At 45.5% G+C, this 15,614-nt stretch overlaps 1 protein-coding gene across 11 annotated transcripts in view; it reads left to right on the top strand.

Moving 5' to 3' along the window:
* The window catches only part of LOC140213725 (CCR4-NOT transcription complex subunit 7-like), a 283,027-nt gene that overhangs the window by 2,559 nt on the left and 264,854 nt on the right, over positions 1–15,614 (top strand). For 2 of the 11 annotated variants that reach the window (XM_072284997.1, XM_072285005.1), the window contains exon 1: positions 10,947–11,571. The exons of 3 other annotated variants lie outside the window; for them this stretch is intronic. The gene's annotated coding sequence lies outside the window, so the exon portion shown is untranslated. Of the gene's footprint in view, positions 1–10,619; positions 10,844–10,884; positions 11,572–15,614 lie in introns of those variants that run through there. 6 more of the 11 variants (XM_072284995.1, XM_072285006.1, XR_011890645.1 and 3 more) reach the window with 6 other exon arrangements.

Here is a 15,614-nt window from a genome sequence, read left to right as displayed (position 1 = left end):
GTCGGATTACGCCAAGCTGAAACAAAAGAGCGTAAACTCTATAGTCTGCTGCGACGCTGCTTCACCTCACGTCGGTTAATTGCGCCGCCAGGAGCTTCGAATGACAAGCGGACATTGTGTCGGTTGTTTCCTACACAAGAATGTACGAGACTCTTCAGTATAAGGTGAGTTTCGTTATAAAGTCTACGTTTGTTTTCGATTTAACGCACGCACTCTAGAGCGAAGATACTGATCAGTTCCGCGGTCATGTTGTTCCGCGCAGTTTGGAACTGTTTCCACCGCTACGACCCCTCTTTTGTTCGTTCTTGCATTATTTTTTTCGAACGTGTCTCAATTAGGCACTGCCGTCTTTTGAACAACAATTAACCGGTACCGCTAGCTGGCATACAGTGATTACATCAGAAATGCAAGTTTTGCTTATTGCACTATGTCGGGCGAAAATCGGCGCCGCCTCATCGCAGCACCACGCGCTCTGCATTTGTGCGCACCCGATGCGGCGTAGACGCTTTAGTCATTCTTCGTCTAATTGCCGCTTATATTATTATATATTTTTTTTTACCTGCGGTAAACAGACTGCTTTGGGCGGCTTCTGTACCGGTGAATGTCGATTGTAAACGCGTTTAAAGAGCGCAAGTCGCTTTCGGAGGTTTCATCGTTAGTTGGTTGCCTGTTATCTCGTTCGCTTTAATGCAGTGACGCGAGCTGTTGATTTTCAGACACGAGGATATCACCACACCGTAACGGCGAGCACTACTTTCACAGTAGATCAGTATAGTCTACGCAGTCTACGACATTTTCACCGACTATCAGCTGCCGTAGGGTAAAGATAAAAAACCAACTGCACGCGGCTAGAAAAATAAAACTGCTCGAACATGAGCGGACCGCTGCGGTTTGCAAGCAGACTCCGCACCACCAGGTGACGTCTGTATATGCACTGTGTGTATAAGTCACTGTGTACACTGACTGCGTTGGGTTTTGCTAGATAACCGTTTCGTTTACACGAACTAGACACGAGCAGGTCGGGTTAAACGTCGAGCTGACCCCCCACCGCGTTACATGTATCTTGCCAAGGCTGGGCTAGACAACACTCCTTGCAGGCAGGTTGACAAAACTTGCCACGACGCTCGCTCGGCTCGACCCGACTTTATCGGGTTCGTGTAAACACAGCACCAGAAGCTCGATCGCTACCGCGACGTCGTGCTAGTGGCCTAATGTTTCCAATGCTAGGTACGCTTCAACGAAAATAGATACCTGTGAAGATCTATACTCGGTTACCAGCGCTGCACCATTTGAATTGTAGGCCGTGGGTATGGCAGTGTGTCAGCCCATTAGTGTGACGCCACGGCTCCAAGCTTCCTTGCCTTTTTGAGCCGTTCGTTTAGCGGAAGAACTGAGAATTGGGTGGAAAGTTCTACTGATAAAGCTGCTCGAAGAGAGGATTGTTTAGGACGAGCGCTGTCCTGTGTGATCCATTGCTGCTCGTCTGTTGCGCTGTTTACCGCAATGAACGTTTATTTTGACCTCCTTTCATTTGCGCCCTTGGTGCTGTATAGGGAGGGCTTGGAGTCAGCTGCATGTTTTATCTAATTTTAAACTGTAGTGAGAGGTGGACTGTATCCTGTGACCGTGCAAGGTTGAATGAATTTTTTTAGCCGATTTTTGATTAACCGGTGCACAAATTATGCATTTTATGTTTTCTCATACCGACAATATAATTAATGCAGTCTACACTATATACCATGGACCTTGCGAACTTTTCAGCAGTGCCTTGAGGAGAGATGCATGAAGATATATCCTCCTGTCACTTGCCCCCTTTTTCGAAAGCACATTTCTTCGAACTTTGACAAAGTAGCGGTAATTAACAGAAGGACTTTCCGCGCGCTGGTTGTGACGATTTAACGATGTTTGTATGGTTAGACAAATACAACTGTAATCCGACGGGCTTCACGTTTTGCGTATATGGTATCGGGCCGCACAATGTCTGGTTTGCCTTCGTGATAAAACTGGCGTCCTTCTGTGGCACTAATTCGATACATACACGAAGCCAGTCAGGCGTGCCGAATCTGCTAGCGACCCTACCAGCTTGCTGGCCGTGACCACGTCTTTGGATTTAATCGCTTTCCTTCCGCTCTGAGCGCACGTAGCGAGTATGTGTTGACTGTTCTCTGGCGTTTTGCCAGTTTCCCTTTCTTGAATCTCGCCGAACGTCCAAGAAACTATCTTATGCACCTCTTTTGCAAACGCAAAAATTGAAACTGGCCTTTGTAGCACCCTGTGTTCGCCAAATACCCTGAATGGCAACTTTTATAGAACGCTCCTGAATAGTGCATGGCTCAAGAGAGTGCCAAGCGTTGAGCTCTTTCTTGGCTCCGTGGCGCCTAAAAAAGAGCGCGCGCAATGTCACCATGCGCCCAGCGCCATTGTACTATCTCGTGGCCTTACTTTGAAGCAAACGGTAACGCGTCGCAGACAACTGAAAGTGGTTTTCAGATGTGCTTGACAAACTTTGCACTACAGTGTGGGCGTAAAACTAATTATTAAATATTTAGTTAATCACTGCTAATTAATTACGAACACACAAGACACATACAGGTGGTTTCATCCACCCGGAAGGCTCCGATTTATTTAAATTTTTTCCCCGTCTTTTTCTTATGTTGGCTGCCTCCGCAAGGTAAACCGTACAGCTGCGCAAGGACGCTTGCGCGCACATCGTATCAATATGGAAGAACATTTTGACTTTTAAAAAATGTAGCTTGACGAAGGCGAGACAGAAAACAAAACAGCTATCAATATCTTGGATGTGAGCCCTGGACTTGAAGCTAGACCAGCTAGCCAATAGGACTGTCGAAAGTCTGTGTGTACACCACACTGTGGTATACACGAAGCAGCAAGCCGCTGCCCCGTGTCGTTTTTCTTCCCGACAAACAGGTAACACAGCAGCAGGTGTTTCGGGAGATGTCGAACTGTGGCTCGATTTTTTTTTATAGTCAGGATTTTCAAAGCAAGGACAGGGGTTTTTCTTTACTACCAGATAGACCGGGAAGTGCAAGGGCCAAACGCTTTACTGAAAAATAAACTGCAGAATCTTCATGCAAGATCTGAGCGCGATCGGAGATATTGGCAACTGGATTAAGGACGTTGTTTCGCATATGCGCTTCTCACCGAAACCTTTGATGCAGTTTTATCTAATTTTCTGGAAATCGCCTACAAACTGACAAAATTATCCGCAGTCATCGGATTACTTAAATGCGTATCACAATTCCAAATGCTCGAAGCAAACTTTGACCAGCGCGAAGAAAACGAGACGAAGGACGAGGAGCACGAAGAAACACAGAGCGCTGACTTCCAACTGTTCATTTGAGCGTCAGAGCAATATTTATGCTCTTAACGAAAATTCTTAGAAAACTTAAGTCATACAATGTCTGCGGTATTGCAACGCTACATAGGCTAAAGGAAACCATATAAAAATTTTACCTCCTTATCAAGCAGTGACAGTGATGGTGTATTGATGCATTTTTTTCCCCTTCGCTTTAGTTGTGCCTCCATAGTAAGCCTCTATAATCTGTTTTATCTGTGGATCGCTTCAGAATCCTTTGTTTCCAGCACTGGCTTATCGTTGACGTTATAAGAAAGGCCGCAAATCAGTGGAATCTCACAAACCACGTTACGTGTGCAATCGGAGAAATGCTTTACATGCATCTTATAGCAGCTCACACGTGCTTCTTTCTTTATCAACAAAGGGCATAATTTAGCCACTTTACACGGGGCAGAAAACAGCACGTTTACGTTATATCTGCCCGCAACCTTTTTTAGTAGATGCGGTGAAGGTACGGGATCAAGTGAGTTTTCTTACGTTCCAACGGGGTTTGCGGCAATTTCTTGTTTCCTTTCACTTTTTGCAAACGGCTTTTTTTCACCAACTTTTGTGATACAGGCCGAAGGGTAACCAGCATTATTTAGACGCATGGTCTGGTTTTTAAAGCTAACATCTATTTTATGGGGACATGACCTAACGAGCGCGGCTTGAAGACTCGTTGTAGCTACCCCCCCCCCCCCCCCCCTTAAGTAATTAGAGCGAACACTGTCAAAAGCAAGACCTTTTCGTTCTGGGGTTATACATGTAACATGCATGCTGAGTCGTGAAATCAAGTTGCAAGTCTAAGAATTGAATTTTCGTTGCTCGTGGCTTTTCGAAAGTGAATGTCAGCTCCTTGGAAAGAGCAGTGAACCTTCTAATGACGTCAGCAATGATACCATCTAGGTTGATTTCGTCAGCGCGATTTAAATCCTGCGTGTAGATGTTTCTAAGCACGGTCTCTACGGTTTAAATCTGCCGAAATAGCGTGGCCCGTTCTAAACACGCTTCCCTCGTCGTACTGCTGATATGCTGCGCTTGTTATCCAACGGTAACATGAAAAAAAAATTTTTTTAATCATTCTTTTGATCAACCATCGGAACCTGGCAACTCGAAGTGAAGCGGATGAGAAAGTTTGAGACAAAACCGACCAATTCAAGCTTGCAGCGCCGCACTGAGCGCTCTGGACGACGGCTCAGTCTTGGGTGGTGTAGCGTGTTCTAGAATATATTGTAGCACACTGTAGTTAGTGGCATAGCCAGGGAAGAGGGGAGGCGCTGACCGGGCTTCCCTCCCCCCCCCCCCCTGGAAATTTTTTCCGGCCGGCGCCCTGCTCCTTTTCATGCTTGGCACGTCGCCTATGAACAAAGGCGCATATCCTTCGAATGCCCGCCCTAGACAAGTACACGATAGCACACGCCTTAAGGAAAACCAAGGGCTTGCTCAAGGTAATAGTTGTATTATGAACCCAGCATGGGAAACTTGAGAATAATGGAACCTTAGTACCTCCCCCCCCTCCCCCCCCCGAAAAGAAATCCTGGCAATGCGCCTGACTGTAGTATAGAGTTATACTGTATTAGAATACACAGGGCGTCTAGGGTGGTGCAATGACATGTTCATACGACGTCAAAACGAGGGGAGCAATACATGTGGGGGTTACTACATCTTGGCCCGTTTTGTCGCTCGAAGCCATCGCTTGTCGCCGTCGTGAACAAAATCTATCTCATGGGGTCTGGGCTTAAAACAGGTCAGGAAGGCGATATGCAAGCATTCTGTTTTTATTAAGTGCTCTTCAACTTGATAACAATATACGTGTCATGCACAACAGCTTTGCAAGGCCTCTGAGATGGCGCTGCGACGTCATCTCGGAGGCCATGCTTTTGGCGTGTGCGATGTATCCGCTTGTCCTCAGATAAGAGCAACTCGTTGCGCACGAGCTGACAAGCGTGGAAGCTGCCGAGTTCGCGCGCTGAATTCAGAGCGCTAAAAGCTAGTATGGCCAAGAGACAGCAAGATAATCGACAATGATACGAGACGGCAGGCGCCGCCAACAACCGATGACCTAAATTGTCGACGGCAATGACGATACAATAGTCGAAACCTGGACCAGTTGGACCTTGATTGAATGTGAAAAACCAACGAAAAGCACAGCGTGCACAGACGACGACGGGACATGGACGTGGACCACCCTCGTCCTGCCTCGTTCCGTCGTCGTCTTGCTTGTGGACGTAGTACATACGTTAAGTTTTAGAGCGCAGCTCTTAAGTCGGCGTTGTCCTTCGAAACCGAGCGAATGAGCACAGCGGAGAAAATCAAGTCACGCAACATGGCCGGTGCAAGCCAGTCGGCGTGGCACCGCGATTTATTGGGCCGAACCTTCTGCGTTTAGTGGTTCTTCTTGACCACTTAGTGTGCTATGCGGCACCCTTATCTGCGCACGTCTTTCATACTTCAGTCTCAGTGACATAGCTGGCTTTCGTTGATACTTCGCAGTAGCAATTACATAACGTTCTTTTCGGGATCAGCCTCGTGTTCACTTTTTTGCAAATAGATGGGTAATACTTGCTTGATCACATGTATCTCATCACAGACGACGTCACGCGCTGTGGTTTCTCGTTTTTTAACAGAAAATTTCCCAAAGGAAGAAGATTAGGTCAGGACCGGTAATTAAATTATGCAATTTTATGCTTCCTTGATGACGCATCGTAGGCAACGACACTTACCTTGGTGTTGACATCCAGGCAGCATAGCAGAGAACATAAAAGAAGCTAAGCGAAACATGTTTACTTTTTTTTTACACATAAAAAAAATACAAACTTCTGTTGGATTGAGTAATACTTGTCGAGGGGCTAGTTGGCGCATGTTTCCAGAAGAGGGTTGTAGCGCCGAAAAAGACAACACATAGCGCCTGTCCGGTGCGCCTGTCCAGTCTCGCTTGCTATGTGTTGTCTTTTTCGGCGCTACAACCCTCTTCTGGTTTCTGTTGGATTCTTCGGCGCTCTCTTATTGCGTAGCCTGCATAACGCCCCTCCATGACGTATTTCGACCGAAGGCGCGTTGATCAAGAGGCTTTACGTACGCGCGGCCGATAGCGTCAACTGACTTGGGGTGCCCTGTCGTGTTTCAACTGTCCAAAGCATATTGCCCCCTTCCGCCTGCGCACACGTGAAGATTCCTTTTCTGTCACCCTGCACTCTCACAGCGTTGGAAACGAACTTTTCGACCAAAAAGCTTCTCGAAGACTCTGAAAACTTTCTTTTTTTCGCTACTGGTAAGAAACGACTAAGGAGCACCGTGTGTTGAGGGGGGGGGGGGAGACTAAGCAATCCTCCTAGATCACGTGATAAGATTTGGCATCATGCAATTTCTGGCAACGTACACGGTGCGCCAAACTTGAGGCTTCTTCCCAACGCGAGAACTATATTATAACAAATAGCAATGAGTGAGCTTCTGGCTTACATGTTTGCAGAAAACGCTGTTTGAACACAGGTTAGGTGTTGCATATCAAACTGGTCCAAAGTGTACGTCCGGATGTACAGTCGGGAGCAAAAGTTCCTTTACGACATCTGCAGAAAGGTCACTGTTATGCATCGTCTACATATAACCATTTCAGCCTGCATGCCTAGGCTGCGAAGAACGAAAGGCGAGGTTGAAGGCACATGTAGCTGGCAAACGGAGGCCTCCAAACAGCACCCGAGATTATAATACAGCAGGCGGATCTCCGGGGCACCCGACGGGCGGCGGTGGGGATCAACGCTGGAAGCAGAGTGGTCCGTCGGCAGGGGCCGCCGAGGCCGGATCTTGCCAGGGGCTGTTCGCATACCAAATTCACTGGAAAAAAAGTGTGCACACTCGCGAACTTTTCAGAATACCGAGAGGCCGGTGCCATTCCCAGAAATGAGCCGGATCGTTTCATTGATGTACGATGGTCTCAATCTAGCGGCTGTGCACAAAGTGCACGAAAACGTCCTTTCTTTTTTCTTTGTACCAGCGGGCGAAACGTTTACTTTTAGACTCCAATGCTCAGATTGTTAATTCCCTTGTTATGATTATTATTTTTATGCACCTAATTTAACCACCCGATTCATGGCCAATCCCCCACTATGTGCCACGGCCACTCAGGACAACCGAGCCGGCGGGTAACGCTAACATATGCTTCTCTTAGGATTCTCAATAAAATTACCATGCATATTCGGTGGCTAGTTTCCCGTTTCGCAGTCGCAACATGTGCCATAGTCAATCTTGGTATGAAACTTACGCGCTGTTTTCCATTCTGGCTGTCCAGTGATGCTGGCCAGTCGATCATGTATCGAAACGCAGCTACAGCACGAACCCTTCAAATAAGTGATTTACCCAAAATCTAACCATTGGGGACATGTAGTAATGGAGTGCATCATCAGTGTCTTTTCTTTTTTCTTGCATATTGTGAAACATGTGTTCTACAAACCGTCGGGGAGCGCGGAGGGAGTAGTAGTCGGTAGTGTGGACTTCGACGACCGGTCTTGTCTGCGGTTTCGTCTGCTGCCAAATCTCAGCAGGCAGTCGCTGATGATGACAAATGTGCCGCTGATGAAAAAGTATTCCAGTTTTTGTAATAATGTGTCACTGCGTAGGAGACATAATTTGCGCAATTTTGCTAGCCCAGTGGTGCATAATAAACAAGAAAAAGTTGTAATATTTGTTTTTAAAGGACCACGGAGAAGTAGAACTTTTCGACGCGACATCTAGGAAGGACCTGGCTTTCGGCGCAACAACATTTTGTATTAATGTTTGTGGTTAGTAATGTTAAGACTAACACCTTTAGTTTGTGTGTAGTATTAAAATTAATTATACTGGTAAGTTAATAGCAACAACACACTATTGCGATATTGTTATGTTGCTAGACTTTTGTGACACCCTTGCATTGTGGCCATCATTTTGTGAATAACTAGGGTTTTTACTGTTAATGACCACAATATTCAATTTTTTTAAATAGTGAAATTTTCTCAACACAAAACTATGTCAAACTAAAGTGCGTAATTTGAACGTTAGTTTCTAAACTTGTAAATGAAATAGCCATCTACACTTGTGGCCAGATTTTTAAAGTTGAATAGTGGTGGCCAGATTTTTAAACCATAAAGTAAGCTTCTTTGTGTTATTTTATTTATTTTAATCAGATTATTTAGTATTTTTGTCAACGCTTGAATAAACAGTTCTTTTGCGTGAAAATTGTTCACCAATTATCATTTTTGCTTATGTACTTGCCAAGGTGACCTGATATGGATTAGTGGACAGACTCCTCAATCGGTGCCATACATTGCGATGGCTCCGGCGGTGCTTCCCGCGTGGCGGCGCTACCGTCTCTTTCACACATGGAACCACGGTTTCCTTGTAAAACTTTGCAAATGGGCGGGGTGATAACCGAACTTGCCAGCACGTTAGTAACAGCGACGACATAGCCTGTGTGCGTAGAGATCATGCGCGCCGTTGTGTCCATCCTGGTACGTGTCAGTAAAAGGAAATGAAAAATCGCGGAGATGAACCGTGCTGCTCGGGCGCGAAGTGGAATTTTTGTAATTTTTTTAAATTTTGTGCACAGATATAAACCTGTTAGCCGAGTTTATTTGGGTGTACGTATGTAACAACAAAAGATCCAAAGAACCTTGCTACAGGGCGTAGCTCATTTGTCTCAAATGATTGCATGTATATGGAGGAATCGGATCACATTAAACACACATTCACGCACACACTGCAATCCGAAAATGCACGCAGTTGATTTCTTTTTGAAGAAGGTATCCTTGACGTTGCGACTGCAGGCACTCCTGCTTACGCTTTCCCTTATTTAAACAGTGATTTATAATTCATATGTAGCTGAGGCCGTCGTATGCAAGTTCTTTGTACGTTTCGGAACTTTAGAGTGCAGCTAAGTACAGTTAAGTAGGCGCGATTTTCTTTCCACGACGAGTAGAGCGTACCCGACGACCTTTTTCGCTCGAAAAATGTCCCTGGTACGTTACCCGGGACATTTTTCGAGCGAAAAGAAGTCGAAATATGGATCGTTAGCGTTACTGCCTAATTATCAATGCCGACTGTAGTGTCTGGTCCGTGCAAATCTGATTTACGCGGGTGTGGAATACGCCACTTACATCATAAATGAAAGCCGCAGTTTTCTATCTTATTATTGAACCAGCGAAATACTACATTGGATTTGCTGCTGGCGCCGCCGCACGTGCGCGACATGCATCGCATCCAGAATAGGACCACTGCACTTGTGCTAACAGGAAAATTTATGTTTAGTGGCCAGACTTTTATGTATCTACATATGTTGCCAGATTTTTGCATATACAAAAAGTACTGAAATTGTGTTATAACGTTCGCGTAAACATTGTTTTACTTTACGCTAAGTGTTTTAATAAACAGTTTGTGTGCATTGTGTAAAGGCAGCAATAAAATTTCATTGTTGCCTAGCTTTAGCGTTTGCACACTGTGCAAGGTTGCCTGTTTTTTGCAGAAGTAGTAATAATTAAATCTGTGGATACATTGTGAATAAAATTATTCATCCATTATTCATTCATAGAAAAACTTCTAAGTTAATAATTTGTATTTGCGCCTGACGTTCTGCAATGATCACCAATACCATTCTAGTGTTTGTTGCAGTTCCCGTCTTCACCATAGAACGCCTTTCACCGTGCTTACATGCTTTCTTGTCTGTTCTACGATGAACGCAAAAGTTCGCCTTCGTTCATGGCCTTGACAGCAACGAAATGAAAATGATTTTCACTGCCTGTTTCTTTTAGAAGAATGGGATCGCCTTGACGGAAATTCCTGCGACTGTTCTTGTCGGACGGAAAAAGTGATAGCGGCTTTCGTACGCGACACGCGCAGCTAGTCAGATTTCTCCACGCTACTCCGTCATCGCGGAGAGGTGGGGAGGAAGAAAACTTTGCTTTGACACTCCTTAACGCGATATTATAAGTTTTATTATTAATCATTGTTTGGTGTGTGTGTGTGTGAGAGAGAGAGAGAGAGAGACATCTGTAGCCACATTTTGCGTGTCAGGGACGGAAAGTGACCTTCGAAGCCACGCCGGCGTCGCGAACCAGCAGCGTTCCCTGTTTTGAAGAAGTCTGAGAGGGTCTAGGGGGTCAGGCGGAGCGAGGAGGCTTTTTTCGCAACTTGTTAGGGAGTCACGTGTGCCACTTTTCCCCTAGAGTCACGCGGAATGAGGTTATCCGTCTTGTAGGGAGAACGAACGGGGAACGTTTCCGGAAAGCCTTGGCTGAGGGAAATGAACGCTGCTAATGCACCAAAACGTTAATAATTGCTTAGAAAGCAAAAATGAAATAGCCGCATTTGGAGGCACCGATTTTAACGTTGAAAACCATTCTGCAAAGTACGCATGCCGGCAACAGTGATCTCCATTTGCGCGCGTTGCTTGGAAATGTGAGCGGAACGTGGAACGATGAGAGGCGGTTTGTGAGCAGTGAAAATGAGTGGATATCACCTCAGGTCAGCGAGAAATCCACTAAAGCTGTGTATTTATTAAGGGTTGTATATTTCATAACACTGTAGAGGAGCAGTCGAAGAGCAATGCTTTTTGCGAAGTGGCGCCCGCGGAACATAGTTATGGTCGTCTGCTTACGCCGACGTTTGCAGGCAAATCCTTTGACTGTAGAATGCCGCATGATGCTTACGCAGTTGATATCGGAGATACTCGAAGAAATGCATTGGCGTGCCCACGCCCCCTAACGTTGTTGCAGTCGCATGCCGTACTCTAGAAAAAGTTCGAAGACAAACGTAGAGTTTTATACAGGGGTTGAAATTCATGGCTCAATCAGCTGGTCATCGCGTTCAATATGTACAACGCCGCAGTCATCGCCGCAGTCGCCTCAACAAATGCGCAAGCACCTCCGGCGAAATTAAACTTGAGGTGACATGACAGTGCGGCACGGCCGGGTGCCGGCATGTGCACTGTTTTCATCATCACCGATGGAAAAGTGGTGTGTCGCAGCTAAGTGCCTGGGCCGATTGTTCTTGGTCGCCTTGGCCACCCTTCAAAAGCGAAACTCCTCGTTGGTCGAGCGCGCTCATCATCAGCTTGAAATGAATGTCTTTGACATAAAAGACACGCGTCACCGGTGCACGCGCGTGTGCGTGCACTGGTTAACGCGCTGCCTCGCGCTTTTGATCGTGGAAGACGACATGAAATGGTGGGATTCCCGAGTCTCCAGAGGCCTGTGAGTTGCTCGTTCCTTTTCATTGAGGAGCGACCTTGTAGTTTGCGTCTTGTTTGCTCGCAGTACGTTTTTCAGTCGTCTCAAAAAATTTGTCCATTGGCGGTGTGCTGCGCAAAAAGCCGAGTCATGTCAGATAGTATCGGCAGTTAGTGCTATCAGCAGCGTTCGAGAAAGGCCCGGTCGAAGGAAACTTGGAACACGTACGCGAATAATTATCGTGGAGGGAAAAAAAAAAAGGCGAACATCGAATTGAGAAGGATCTAGTTCAGGTAAAATAAATGACGTGGTTTGTTCGGTTTTCCGGAATCAAGTGATTGTTCGCGAATTGGAATTCGCCTCGTGTTTTTAATCAACCTTGGCCACCGCCTTTTTAATTTCATTGCTGTTCACGTTCGTGTATTATCGAGTTCGATCACGCTTTTGTGTTGCTAATAATCGACTGCGCATTTTATTTTATGCCGAAAGGCTCACTAGTGTGCCTGCATGCCTGAAATTGACTGCAGCTTCCTATGCGCGGGCATATTCCTTATGATAGCTTTAGTAGCTTTAGGGTACAGTGGTTCTTGTAACATTTTCTTGCCTTGTTAATGCGGTAAGAATCGTGGGGAGGGTATTCTGTAGGTGTCTACCTAGTGGACTGTCCATTTCAATTGCTGCTGATTGGCTGGAGCTGTACCAGCGAAGAGGTTGACAGGCTCCCCGAGCCATTTTCCTCTTCGTTGGTGCAGCTCCTGCCCCTTGTTGTTTGCCTTATCAACAGTTTTCTCCTGCTGATACGGCACCATTCAAAACTGGGTTGGTGTTGGTGTGGGTTCTTAGTGTTGACCCCCCCCAAAAAAAATATGTTGGTTACATCAAGATGTGAAAATGCGTAGAGATGAGTGCTGACCTTCAACTGGTTACATGAAAAAATATGCCGGGTGATGTTTGCTGCATTCTGCAGAAATAGGCGTGCACTTTCAGTGAGTGCTATTGACAGGCTATCTATGCATGCAGCACCTGGTGTTTTCCCATTACTGCACTTGGAGAATGGGCATTTATTTGGGTAATATTGATGGCAAGCAGCAGACAACAGTTGATGCAGTATTATTCACCAAGGTCTTTGCCATCTCCCCTTTGGGTACAGGTGTCTTGTGACATCTCTCCCTATGTCGGCTCCTGTTATGAATGGCAGTCAGCATGCAAGACTTTTTTAGTCTTAGTAGTGCTTATTCATTAACTGTGAGGCATGCTTATCCTGTTATAATCGTAAAGGTGGTCAAAAGTTGTGTGCCAATATGGGTAGCCATCATTTCCAATTAGATTGCTTCCCATATATTTTCATGAAGTAAGAGGCAGTGAAGTGACCTTATAATGAAACATGGTTTGATGTTTAGCCTGTTTCACATGGTGCAAATTTGCTGTCGTTTTCACACTTGCAAATTCGCAGTTGCAGCAAATGGACCCTGCATTTGTGATTTTTCGATGTTTGCAGTGCTGAACTTCACTGTGAAAGTGCACTTGTGGCGAGAAAGGGGAACGAATGGCAACGGCCATTGTTGGACACTTCGTTGTAGCCTGCCTACTTAATTTTTGTTTTGATAAAGTAAAACATTCATTACACAAAAAACTCTTGCAAAAAACAGTTTCTAAGTTGTTTCACTCTCTTTTCACCAGAGCAAAATGATGCCAAGAATAATTTAGTCCTCTGCTAGGTGCTTGCAAAGGCGAAAATTGCAGCTGCCGTGCTCAGGGCATGTGAAACTGGAATGTGATGTTTGCAGTCATGGAAAACATACCTGATTAAGACCATGGCTACTGCTGAGTGAAATGCATATCACATAAAATTGTAGTAGTGTGCCAGTTCCGTTGTGCCTGTTTAAGAAAACATGTGCAGGCAAAAACAGGCAATGCATTGGTATGATGCTAAAAGGCCACAAACAGCATTTGAGGCTGATGAGCTCAGCAAAAAGTACTCACATGTGAATTTCGTAAAGTGCTAGCGTGATTGTATGAATATTTAAGTGCCCTTTGATGAGAATGTGGACGTACACTCTACTTATAAACGGGAATTTTTTCAAAAACACGGGAAAAAAGAACACGAACAGCCTAATGAATTAAAGCACTTGGAAGTGTTGTTTGCTCTTGGTATGACTTACTATTAGGGAGTTCTAGGTTTTCACACCCAAAGTTAGGAAATGCTAACCTCTGGGCATACAAAAGAAAGCAAAAGAATGAAAACAGGGCGTGGAGCTTTGGGTTTGCATAGACACTTGCGTATGCAATTTCTTATACTCTCTCATTGTGAAAAAGCCTGCACCTGTTTCTCTTGTACGGCACTGCAGTGTGAAGCCGCATGTCCAGCATGCTTCTCTCATTATGTAGTCTTCATATTTCATCTTTAGTTCAACGTCTGTCTGGCAAGGGATTATTTACACATGTGCCTCAAGTCCAACCTTATCCACTCCCCTTAGTGTAGGGCAGCACCACCTCTCACCTCAAGTAGGCTATGCACTTCAATAGTATTCTGCACCGAATCCTGAGCTATATTTTCGTATTTGGTCACTTTCAGCATCTACCCTTTGGGTAGATGCTGAAGGGTGTCTTATGAGCAGTTCCTGAAGGCAGGAATTGTTCAGTGCTGCCCTCAACTCAGTGGAGTTGAGGCTGGAGTCAAGGTGCATCAGCGAATATGGGGAATAATGCATTGCACCTGGGTGTTTTTTCCTCTTCTGCTTTCACTCTTATGGCTTTCACACTCATGAACAAAATGCAATAAAAGGGGCTCCTCTGGGTTCACGTCTCAATGGCATGTGTTGGAGCTAAGCTGATCTGCAGGGACATTGTGCAGTGGTGTGTTGCAGTAAAAAATATTGGCCTGGTCTTCTCCTGAGAAATGTGGCAGCACAGTATGTGTAGTAGTACATACAACGCTAGGACGACGCAACAAGCTATGGAAAGAAGAATGATAGGTGTAGCGTTAAGGGATAAGAAAAGAGCAGATTGGGTGAGGGAACAAACATGAGTTAATGATATCTTAGTTGAAATCATGAAAAAGAAATGGGGCATGGGCAGGACATGTAATGAGGAGGGAACATAACCGATGGTCATTAAGGGTTACGGACTGGATTCCAAGAGAAGGGAAGCGTAGCAGAGGGTGGCAGAAAGTTAGGTGGGCGGATGAGATTAAGAAGTTTGCAGGGACAACATGGCCACAATTAGTATATGACCGGGGTAGTTGGAGAAGTATGGGAGAGGCCTTTGCCCCGCAGTGGGCGTAACCAGGCTGATGATGATGACATACAACACACTGCTCGCAGGAGATTGCTGAACACAGCATGCCAGGAAAAGTGAGCAATCATTTCTGACCTGAGCATACAACTTAATTGACAGGTGCTGTTTGTCATGGTGTATGCAATCATGGTGCAATGCATGCCCAAGTGCCAGGGCATTTTTCTTGTTCCATGACTAACTTCACAGAGCACCTTGGTGGGCACTGTTGTTTCTTTTTATCGGAAGAGGCTAGTAATGCATTAACTGCATAATCTGCTGGACGTTAGTGCTCTGTAGTGTTACATGTCATAAAACCAACTGTAAGGTCTCATCAAATGCAACGCACCAGGGCTCACCTTGTCTGAATTTCCCTCCTCCTCCTTACTGTTTATGTCTAGGCCAGTTGCTAAAGTGCTGCCTTTGTGAACCCTGGGTTTGGAATGGTGGTCATTAGGTACGAACAATATCAAAAAAAGGTCTTGCTCCACCTTTCGGGATGCACCTTCCAAGCTGTGCACGAGGAGGTTCTCTGGATGCTATACGAGGCAAGATGGCCCCCCTTCTAATCCCTTTGCAGTGTTCTATGAATTCAATGTATATGTTATGTTGCAAGCTTTTTTTTTTTTCCAACGTTTGACAGTCTTTGCAGTTTGTGCATGTGTGTGTGATGCATGCACCGCAACATGTTCATTGCTGTCGCTCCACTGGGGCATCTCCTGTTTAAGCGACTGTGACCTCTAAGAAACTATAGTCTTTGGAGTGCAGAGGCATAAAGCAGGCACGGCGTGCTC

Source organism: Dermacentor andersoni, chromosome 1 (genome assembly GCF_023375885.2).
Source record: "Dermacentor andersoni chromosome 1, qqDerAnde1_hic_scaffold, whole genome shotgun sequence".
Taxonomy (NCBI): Eukaryota; Metazoa; Arthropoda; class Arachnida; order Ixodida; family Ixodidae; genus Dermacentor; species Dermacentor andersoni.
Note: the sequence above shows the minus strand (reverse complement) of the source record. Positions and strands in the feature narration are given on the sequence as shown.